Raw genomic sequence first — 9,975 nt, 5'->3', positions numbered from 1 at the left:
TATTTCCTCTTCTTCTTCTTCCTCTTTTTCTCCTTCTCCTCCTTTTCCTCCTCCTCCTTCTCTATTTTTGGAGACCGGGTCTTGCTCTGTCACCCAGGCTGGAGTGCAGTGGCACGATCTCAGCTCACTGCATCCTCGGCCACCTGGGCTCAAGTGATCTTCCCACCTCAGCCTCCTGAGTAGCTGGGACCACAGGCACGTGCCACCACACCCAGCTAATTAAAAATTAAAAAAAAATTTTTTTTATAGAGATGAGGTACCGCTATGTTGCTTAGGTTGGTCTCAGAAAATGATTCTCCCACCTCGGCCTCCCAAAGTGCTGCGATTTACAGATGTGAACCACTGCGCCAGGGCCCCCACTCTATTAGTTTGCCTCCTCCGGGAGCCCGATCTTACTATATTTCTGGCTGTTCATGCCCCTTTAACTAAGGCAGAGAACCTGGCTCCTATAGTTCTGCCAGGCACATGTTGTCTGATCCTCTGCAGTCTGCTGCCTGTAGGCAAAAGGGTGAAAGGCATGGACTCTAGAGCAAGACTTTGCTTCCTAATTCTGCTACTGTCTTTCTTTTTTCTTTCTTTTTTTTTCCTGAGGCCGAGTCTTGCTCTGTCGCCCAGGCTGGGGTGCAGTGGTGCGATCTCAGTTCACTGCAACTTCCGCCTCCTGGGTTCAAGTGATTCTCCTGCCTCAGCCTTCCAAGTAGCTAGGATTACAGGCGTGTGCCACCACGCCCATCTAATTTTTGTATTTTTAGTAGAGATGGGGTTTCACCATGTTGGCCAGGCTGATCTTGAACTGGCTAGTCTGAAACTCCTGAGCTTGTGATCTGCCCGCCTTGGCCTCCCAAAGTGCTGGGATTACAGGCGTGAGCCACTGCACCTGGCAATTCTGCTACTTTCTAGCTGCAGCTTTGGTTAGGCTACTTTGTCTCCCCAGGCCTCAGTTTCTTTATCTGTAAAGTAGGGATAACAATAGTATCCACCCTGTGAAACTGTTGCAAAAAATTGTATGAGAAAATTCATGTGATGTGTTCAGAATGGCATCTGGCACATAACACACAATGAATGCGAGCTGTTATTATTACCACAGCTGTTTCCTTTATACCTTCAAATGGGCCAGCTTGGCTGGAAGCTTATGCCTTTCCTAAAATATCTTAGCAAAGCCATTAAGAGGTAGCTAACAAATTCCAGATCCTGGTACAAGTCTTTCACTTCTCCTAAAGGAGCCGACTTGAGTGGTCTGAGGCCCAAGAGACAGCAGCATAATCAGTTGTTTGCTTTCCACATAAGGTCAGGGATGAGAAGATTCTATCTACCCCATCCCTTCCCTTGATTTAGCTGGCTCCATATTTCAGCTTTAGATATTTGCAACATCCCATCCTAAGTACCAAACGCTTTATTAAGACTTGTTTGAACCAGCCCAGGTAATGTGTCCATTTCTGAGGTAACCACTGTGGCCAGGGGCATGGAGGAGAATCTCCAGTTCAACCACGTGGAATGAAGTCATCTCAGATAATAGGGGTCTGCTTACTAGAAGAAAGGGGTGTTGACTCTTGACTTGCAAAAGGAACAGCTAGATAACCTGTTGGTGAAGCAAAGCCAAGTTTGTTATGCTTACTGTGGTCAGGGAGGACACCACCTTGAAAAAGAATTAGTAGTGCCTCAGAAGGGGAATGTCAGGTTTTGGGGCCTGGGCTGGGTGATTTTGAAGTAGGTCTCAAGACTGGGCAGAGTTTCTGATACAAGAACTTTGGGCATAGGACTTTGTGGGCACAATGCAGTGAGAGTCCCAAAGCTAATCTTGGGAGCTTGTTTGGAGGTTCCAGCAGGGGAGCACAGCTACTCATACTCCCTTGACCCAAGACTGGTCCTCCTCTATTGGGGATGGTCGTCCTCTTCAACTGAGCGTGGAGTTTCGGGAGGGACGCACATGGAGCAGTGAGGGAGGAAGGGGTCACCCATCTAGCCAGCCAGATCAGCCGAATCAACCCTGGCGATCAGTGGGGTGAGAGTTGTCACAGGCAGATCACCCTCACATCCCCTAAGCTAGCCTTGATGGGGAAGCTGTTAGTCTTGGTAAGTAAGCTAGCTGGTTGGTTTACAGTGTTATGGAAGATAAGCCTTCTGAAAATACTTGTTCCTGGGTACAGCTTCAGCTGTCTCTCTCTCAGGGCACACATATTTGTCTCATAGAACAGTTCTTATGTGCTTGTCTTATTCCTCTTCTAGACTGTAGTTTCCTTGATGATAGAGTGTTTCATTAATCTTTTTATCACTCTATGTCAGGACATACACCAGAGCCATGTAACACAGCAGATTCTGGAAGTATTTGTTAAATTGGAAAGGTTTTGAAGCCTCCTTGGGGTTTCTGAAAATATATAGGTTTCTGGTTTATGTAGCCCTAAAATTTCCTTATAGGAAAAAATAGTGTTTTCTTGATGAACAACGGTTATTAGGAAAACAGTGTACTTTTCTCTTCTACCAATGTACATAATGCATCACGCAGATGGGAGAAGTTTCGGCTTCTGGCTGTGGCTGGAAAGGAAGTTTGCCCACAGACAGCAGCGAGGCAAATGCCTAGGAGTTCAGGGGGCCCCGCAGGCAAATGGGAATGGAGCCCCATCGCTTCATTATTTTCTCATCACTAGAATCAATATTAGGGCTTGAGTGATATTATTGTCACTCATAGAACTGTTTTTTTTTTCTAAAATCTGAATTGAATGGCACAAATACACAGTTATCAGAATCTGAATGCCAGCGGAAAGAGATGTAGAGAAGGTAGGCGATGTTGTTGTCAGAAAGTGTGGTCTGACCCCCATGTGGGCCTGTGAAGGGTTTCCTGAGGAAGTCTAGGGGCAGAGATTCCCCTGCTCAGGCTACTTTCAGCCCTGGTGGATTTCGAGGTGCTGCTGGGTAGGAAGACAAGAAGTCAGAGGCAAGAGATCTAGAAAGAGGCACTGTAATAACAAGTGGTCTGTGGCTGGTGGTGACTTTTCTTATACAATCTGGTGTGTATGTATATGTTTGTCTGTTGGTTTTATTTATTTATTTGAGACAGAGTCTTGCTTTGTCTCCCAGGCAGAAGTGCAGTAGCCTGATCTCAACTCACTGCAACCTCTGCCCCCTGCCACCTTAAAAAAAAAAAGATACGCTGATTTTTTTTTTTTAAGGAGGTAGGGGGCACCATTCAGCTCAAAACAGGTACGAAATCTTATCTCAAAAACCTTTTAAAATGTGCTGTTTGCTTCACATGCCATTCATTGAGAAGGGGCGCATTGCCTGAAATGAGGTTTGCTTTGAGTTGCCTACGTTCCCCACCTCCCCACATCCCCATGATGCGTGTCATTTTAATGCCTAATAATGTCATTTTAATAATTACAAGTCTGAAAGAACAGGATAGGTAAATCCTATACCGTTAGCCATACTTTGATGAGATCGGGCATGTTCAGGGTGGTATGGCCGTAGACCATTAGCCATACCTTGATTTCAACTTTTAATGAAAAAACACGGTACCTTTCTTAGCTGAGTGCATGAGTTAGCAGGTACAGATGTTAAATAATGTCTATGAATTCAGTGCTGTCAGTGTTCAGTGTCCCATGGAGGCGAATTTCTGTCACCTTCCAGTACCTGGAAGGTACCCACCAGTCAGGATTTTTTAAAAAACCAACAGACACTGACTCTAGCTGATGAAAGAAAGAAAGAAAGAAGGAAAGAAAGAAAGAAAGAAGGAAAGAAAGAAAGAAAGAAGGAAAGAAAGAAAGAAAGAAAAAAGAAAGAAAGAAAGAAGGAAAGGAAGGAAGGAAGGAAAGAAGGAAGGAAGGAAAGAAGGAAGGAAGGAAAGAGGGAAGGAAGGGAAGGAAAGAAAAGTTACCCAAAAGATAGGATTTAACTCAATCTTTAATAGGACATGAAAGAAACAGAAACGATGGCAGCTCTGGCAGTTGGGAACTCAAGGACAATCTCTTCGGGGCTCCACCAATGGGACAGAAACTCCAACCCACTTTAGGTCTCGTGCCATGAGCCCTGAATGGAAATGGAAGGAGTGAGCACCCTGATTGTCCTGCTGGGGTCACATGTACAGCCCTAGGCTGGGGATGGGATGGGGCCCCTTGGGAAGTCTCACCAAGATGGTACCCATTGAGGGAGGGGGATTCTTCAGAGGAAAGCCAAGTGTTCAGTGGTAGAGTCAAGACAGTATTGTTCTAATCCCGGGAATCACCTGATTCCTTTGTCTTATGTTTCTTTTTTCTTCTTTGAGACAGAGAAAGACTCTGTTGCCCACGCAGTGGCACCATCTTGGCTCACTGAAGCCTCCGCCTCCCAGGTTCAAGCGATTCTCCTGCCTCAGCCTCCTGAGTAGCTGGGACTACAGGTGCCTGCCACCACGCCCTGCTAATTTTTGTATCTTTAGTAGAGATGGCGTTTCACCTTGTTGGCCAGGCTGCCTGGCCTCAAGTGATTCCCCCCAACTCAGCCTCCCAAAATGTTGGTATTACAGGTGTGAGCCACCATGCCTGGTTTCTTGGCTTTTTTTTTTTTCTTTGGCTTTTGTTTCTGAGGACCAGAGTCATCCTAAGGCCTTATGGTCTGGGCAGGTTCTCATGGGAAAAAGGAACTCTCCAGGGGCCTGCTCTGTGACTATTTTAAGAAAATAACACAAACAGACCCAAGGCCAGGGCTCACATTATGGCATATTAGACAGCGTACAAAGGCTGCTGATTTATTCCATTCTCTTATCTGATAGCCATTAAGGGGAGAAAGAACAGATGGGGAACATTCATTAGCACTGTTTATTATTATCTTCATGGACTATTTCACAGCCCAAACTGTGGCAACTCCATAATCCTTCTGAGGCATTGACTTGGAACACGTTTTATTTTAACCAAGGCAGCCTAATTGTGAGAGAATATTCTGCATTTTTTCCCATCTAGTTATTGCCCACAGCAATGCCATCTACGTTACCCTGGATTCCAGCCATCTCATGACTTTTGTGGGCCCTCGGCATTTTTGCCTTCATGGGTCCCTTCCTTGGTAAAACAAGATTAAAAATCATATTTTACGACTCTGTATAATGACCAATATAATCCAGGCTGGACTCATTATTACCCATTCATTATTGTTATACTCATGTTTTTCTTCTTTTTTATTTTTTTAGAGACAGGGTCTCGCTCTGTTGCCCAGGCTGGAGTGTAATGACACGATCATGGCTCACTGCAGCCTGGACCTCCTCAACTCAAGGTATCCTCCTGCCTCAGCCTCCCAAGTAGCTGGGACTTCAGGCCTGTGCCAACACACCTGGCTAACTTTTGATTTTTTGTAGAGATGGGGGTGCTCTCACTGTGTCGCCCAGGCTGTTCTCAAACTCCTAGACTCAAGCAATCCTCCCACCTTGGCCTCCCAAAATGGTGCTGGGATTACAGGCATGAGCCCCTACACCCAGCTGCTGCTTCTGGTTTTAAAATAAATTACAATGAAAACATTTTTTTGGACCTCCAAAAGTATTACAGTGCTTCACCTGTGTGCCTTGAGGATATGGCCCTGCACTCAGTCCATCCTAGACGTGCACGCCCTTGTCCTATGCCTAGCACTGTTCTGGAATGATCCAGAATGCTATCCCCAGATATCCCTTTCTGAGAATTCTGGAGTCAAATGGCCTGGATGCAAATACCAGTTTCATTCTCACTAGCTAGTGACCTGCATTTAACCCTACAGACCTCAGTTTCTTCATTTGTGGTATGCTGGTAATAATGCCAGCTTCCTTATTGGTTTCTTGTGAGGATTACCAGAGAAAATGTCTGTAAACACTTCCCACCTGATCTCACATGCGCTAGATGTTCCATATGTGATAGCTGCATGTATTTCTTGTGATCACTACTCCTAGGTCATCAAGGTCATAACCTCACAGAAGGTGCCCCTGAAAGAAAACCAGTTATTTAGTGACTTGCTCCCCTTCCTCATTATCTGGCATGTCTGCAGAAGGGGCTTTGGTGAGGGAGTGCAGGCGGGTCACAAGTAGTCATTGCTATTATTAAAAAAAAAAAAACAGCAACTCAGCCGGGCGCAGTGGCACACGCCTGTAATCCCAGCATTTTGGGAGGCCGAGGTAGATGGATCACCTGAGGTTAGGAGTTTTAGACCAGCCCGGCCAACGTGGTGAAACTCTGTCTCTACTAAAAATACAAAAACTAGCCAGGCGTGGTGGCGGGCGCCTATAATCCCAGCTACTCAGAAGGCTGAGGCAGGAGAATCGCTTGAACCTGGGAGGCAGAGGTTGCAGTGAGCTGAGATCGCACCACTGCACTCCAGCCTGGGCGACAGGAGCAAAACTCCGTCTCAAACAAACAAACAAACAAACAACAACAACAAAACAAACTCATACACAGAGAAGTACGGGAGGACTTCCAGATCGCATTTTCTTTGGAAGAGATGCTTGGAAGGAAGAGATCTGAAGCAGTTAAATGGAAGGTTGTGTATTTCCTAGGATTGTTGGTGCCATTGTTGGGTTCTGGATTTGGGTGTGGACACCAAGCTGTCCTGTCACAGCGTAGCCAGCACTGCTGGTGTGAATGCCTGTGATGGAGAGGGAATGCTGTATTCTGGCTCTCTGTGCCTCCGGGCTGGTGGGAAAACAGCCAGACCCTCCACTGCAGCAGATTCATGCAGGGTGATTCGGAGCCACTAAAATGTAAAGAAAGACTCTGTTTGTTTTCCCAGCTCAGTTTTCAGAGAGGTGAGTAGGTGTTTTCTAGCAGTGCTGATGTTTATTTGTTCTGAAGTCTTTTCTGCTCTGTTGTGGGTCTCAAGCTTCACCGATCTTCAGAGGCAGCTTTGTAAAATGAAGTGGGGTTTTAATGTCTCATACTCCTGGATTTGTTGCATCGCTTCAAAATATTTTCCATCATGGTGCCTGCTCAAAGGTCTCTGTAAAGCATGGTGGTTATTGTCTTTCTGGCACAATTGCCCTTCTATTTCCTTCTGAAGTTTGTAAAGTTATTCGGGCTCTACTGTATAAGGAGCAGGGTCAATCTTACTAGCAGAAGGCTGAAATGAAATGGCAGCTGCTGTGAGTGCTGTGTAGAGTAAAACCTGGCACCACATACCCACTGTCCTGCCTAGATCCAAATGCATTCAGCACCCAGAAAACCCCCAGTGAAGAAAATTTCAATGCTGAAAGAGAAGACTGGAGAACATTACCATAGAATCAGGTTTGTCTGCATGTGCCAGATACCCTAAAATAACAGTATGTTATATAAGATAGAAGTTAATTTTTCTCTGAGGACAAAGCAGCTTGGAGGATAAGCAGTGCAGAGCCAGGACAGCCAGTGGTGGCTGCAGCTGGCTTATTCCAACTTGAGAGAATGGGTTATTTGTACCTCCTCTCAGTCCTGTGTTCAATGATGTCACACTGGTAACTTGAAATTGGTGTGGCTGGGTGCAGTGGCTCATGCTTGTAATCCCAGCACTTTGGGAGGCCAAAGCAGGAGGATCGTTTGAGCCCAGGAGTTTGAGACCAGCCTGGGAAATATAGTGAGACTTCATCTCTAAAAAAACAAAAACAAAAACAAAAACAACAAAAAAAGAAAGAATAAAAAGAGGAAAAAAGAAATTGGCCATGGTGGAGGATTTTACATCACTGACATTGGCACATGCTGCAAATCAGGGCTTCGCCCTCCAGAGAGCTGGTTGTTTACCACTTATCAGCACACCACTGGGTCTAGCTCTCTAATGGGGTTTAGGAACCCCAAGCTCTTTCTATTCTACTGCCCCACCATCCTAATATGTGACTGTCATTCTTACTGTCATTTCACAGTTTAGAGTTGATGCTAGAGTTCCAGCCATTAAATGACACATTCCAGATGGCAAGAAGGAATCGAAATATAAGGAGACAAATATTGAACACCAGCGGTATTTTCAGATCTCTTGGAAGCTGGTATACAGCATTTCTGTGGCAAATACTTAGCTACACGGCTTTGCTTAGCTATGAGGGAGGCTGGGAAATGCCATCTTTATTAGGGGATCCACATGTCAAGCTAAAAGCTAGGGGTCTGTGGTAGACAGAGCTCTACAATATCCCCGATGATCTTTACTTTGTATAATCTCCTTCTCTTGAGTAGGAGGCAGAACTTGTGAATATGACAAAATATCACTCCCGTGATTATGTTATATATCAGATCAGTTGATCTTAAGATACGGAGATTATCTAGGTAGGCTTGACCTTCAAAAAAAGCCCCTTAAATCTAGATCTAGAGTCAGAGATGGAGGAAGTCAGAGATTAGGAGCATGAGAATGATTGGACGTGCCATTGCTGGCTTGAAGGTGGAGGGGCCATGTGGCAAGGAGTGTGGGTACCTCTAGGAGCTGAGAATGACCCCACCGACAGCCAGCAAGGAAACGAGTGTCTCAGTTTCACAACCACAGGGAACCGAATCTTGACAATGACAAAAACGCTAAATGTAAAAGTGGATTTTTCTCTGAAGTCTGCAGACAAGAACTCAGGATGGCCAACATCTTGATTTTAGCCTTGAGATGCTCCAAGCAGAGAACTCAGTCATGCCATGCCAGACTTCTGACCTACAGAAGTGTGCATTAACTAATAGGTATTGTATTAAAGTGCTAAGTTTGTGATAAATTGTTACACTGCGGATGAAAACAGATACAGGATCTATTACTAAGGAAAAAAGGAAAAACGGAAATTAGAGTATACACCTTGCAGTCTTTGACTCATCAATGCAGTAAAACCCTCAAACGTTAAATTGGAAGGAAACAGAGTTTGGTGAGCCTGACCTCCATGCAGGCATCTGTGGCCATGCTCAAGTTCTTGGAACTTTTTTTTTTTTTTTTGAGACGGAGTCTTGCTCTGTCACCCAGTCTGAAGTGCAGTGGCGCAATCTCGGCTCACTGCAACCTCTGCTCTCAGATTCAAGCAATTCTCCTGCCTCAGCCTCCCGAGTAGCTGGGATTATAGGTGCGTGCCACCACGCCTGGCTAATTTTTGTATTTTTAGTAAAGATGGGGTCTCACCATATTGGCCAGGCTGGTCTCGAACGCCTAACCTCAAGTGATCAACCTGCCTCAGCCTCCCAAAGTGCTGGGATTACAGGCATGAGCCACTGTGCCTGGCCCCTGGGCTACATTCTTATCTAGAGGCCTGACTGGGGAAGAACCTACTTCTAACGTCAGGCAGGTTGTCAGCAGAATTTATTTCCTTATGGTCATAGGACTGAAAATCCCAGCTTCCTGTTGCCTTAGCTGTGAGAGGCCATCCTCGGCCCCTTGCCACATGGGGCTCCCAACATAGTCAGCTATGGAGAGAGTCTGTAGCATGAATCTTAGCCAGACAGAATCTTATATAATGCAACGTAATCAGAAGTGATGCCCCATCACTTTTGTCATTTCTATTGGCTAGAAGAAAATCACAGGTCCCACTCACATTCAATGGAAATAAATTATACAAGGGTATAAATACCATCATTGGGAGTCACCTAGAGTCTGTCTGCCACACAGACTGTAATTTATGTATATATATAAAATTATTTTTAATTGACACATAATAATTATATTAATACATATTTATGGGATACAGAGTGATATTTCAATGCATGTATACAATGTGTAATGATCAAATCAGGGTAATTAGCATATTCATCCCCTTAAACATTTCTCATTTCTTTGTGTTGGAGACATTCAAAATCCTTTCTTCTAGTTATTTGAAAACATACAACAAGTTATTGTTAACTATAGTCATCCTTCAGTGCATAAAATACCAGAACGTATTCCTCCCATCCAGCTGTAATTTTCTATCCTTTAACCAGCCTCTCTTTATTCTCCTTTCCCTCTTACCCTTTCCAGCCTCTGGTAACCACAATTCTACTCTCTATTTTTATGGGATCAACTTTTTTAGCTTCCATATAGGAATGAGAATGGGTGGTATCTTTCTGTGCCTGACTTGTTTCACTTGACACGATGTCCTCCAGGCTC

The sequence above is a fragment of the Pan paniscus genome, chromosome 10 (assembly GCF_029289425.2).
Source record: "Pan paniscus chromosome 10, NHGRI_mPanPan1-v2.0_pri, whole genome shotgun sequence".
NCBI classification, from domain to species: domain Eukaryota; kingdom Metazoa; phylum Chordata; class Mammalia; order Primates; family Hominidae; genus Pan; species Pan paniscus.
Note: the sequence above shows the minus strand (reverse complement) of the source record.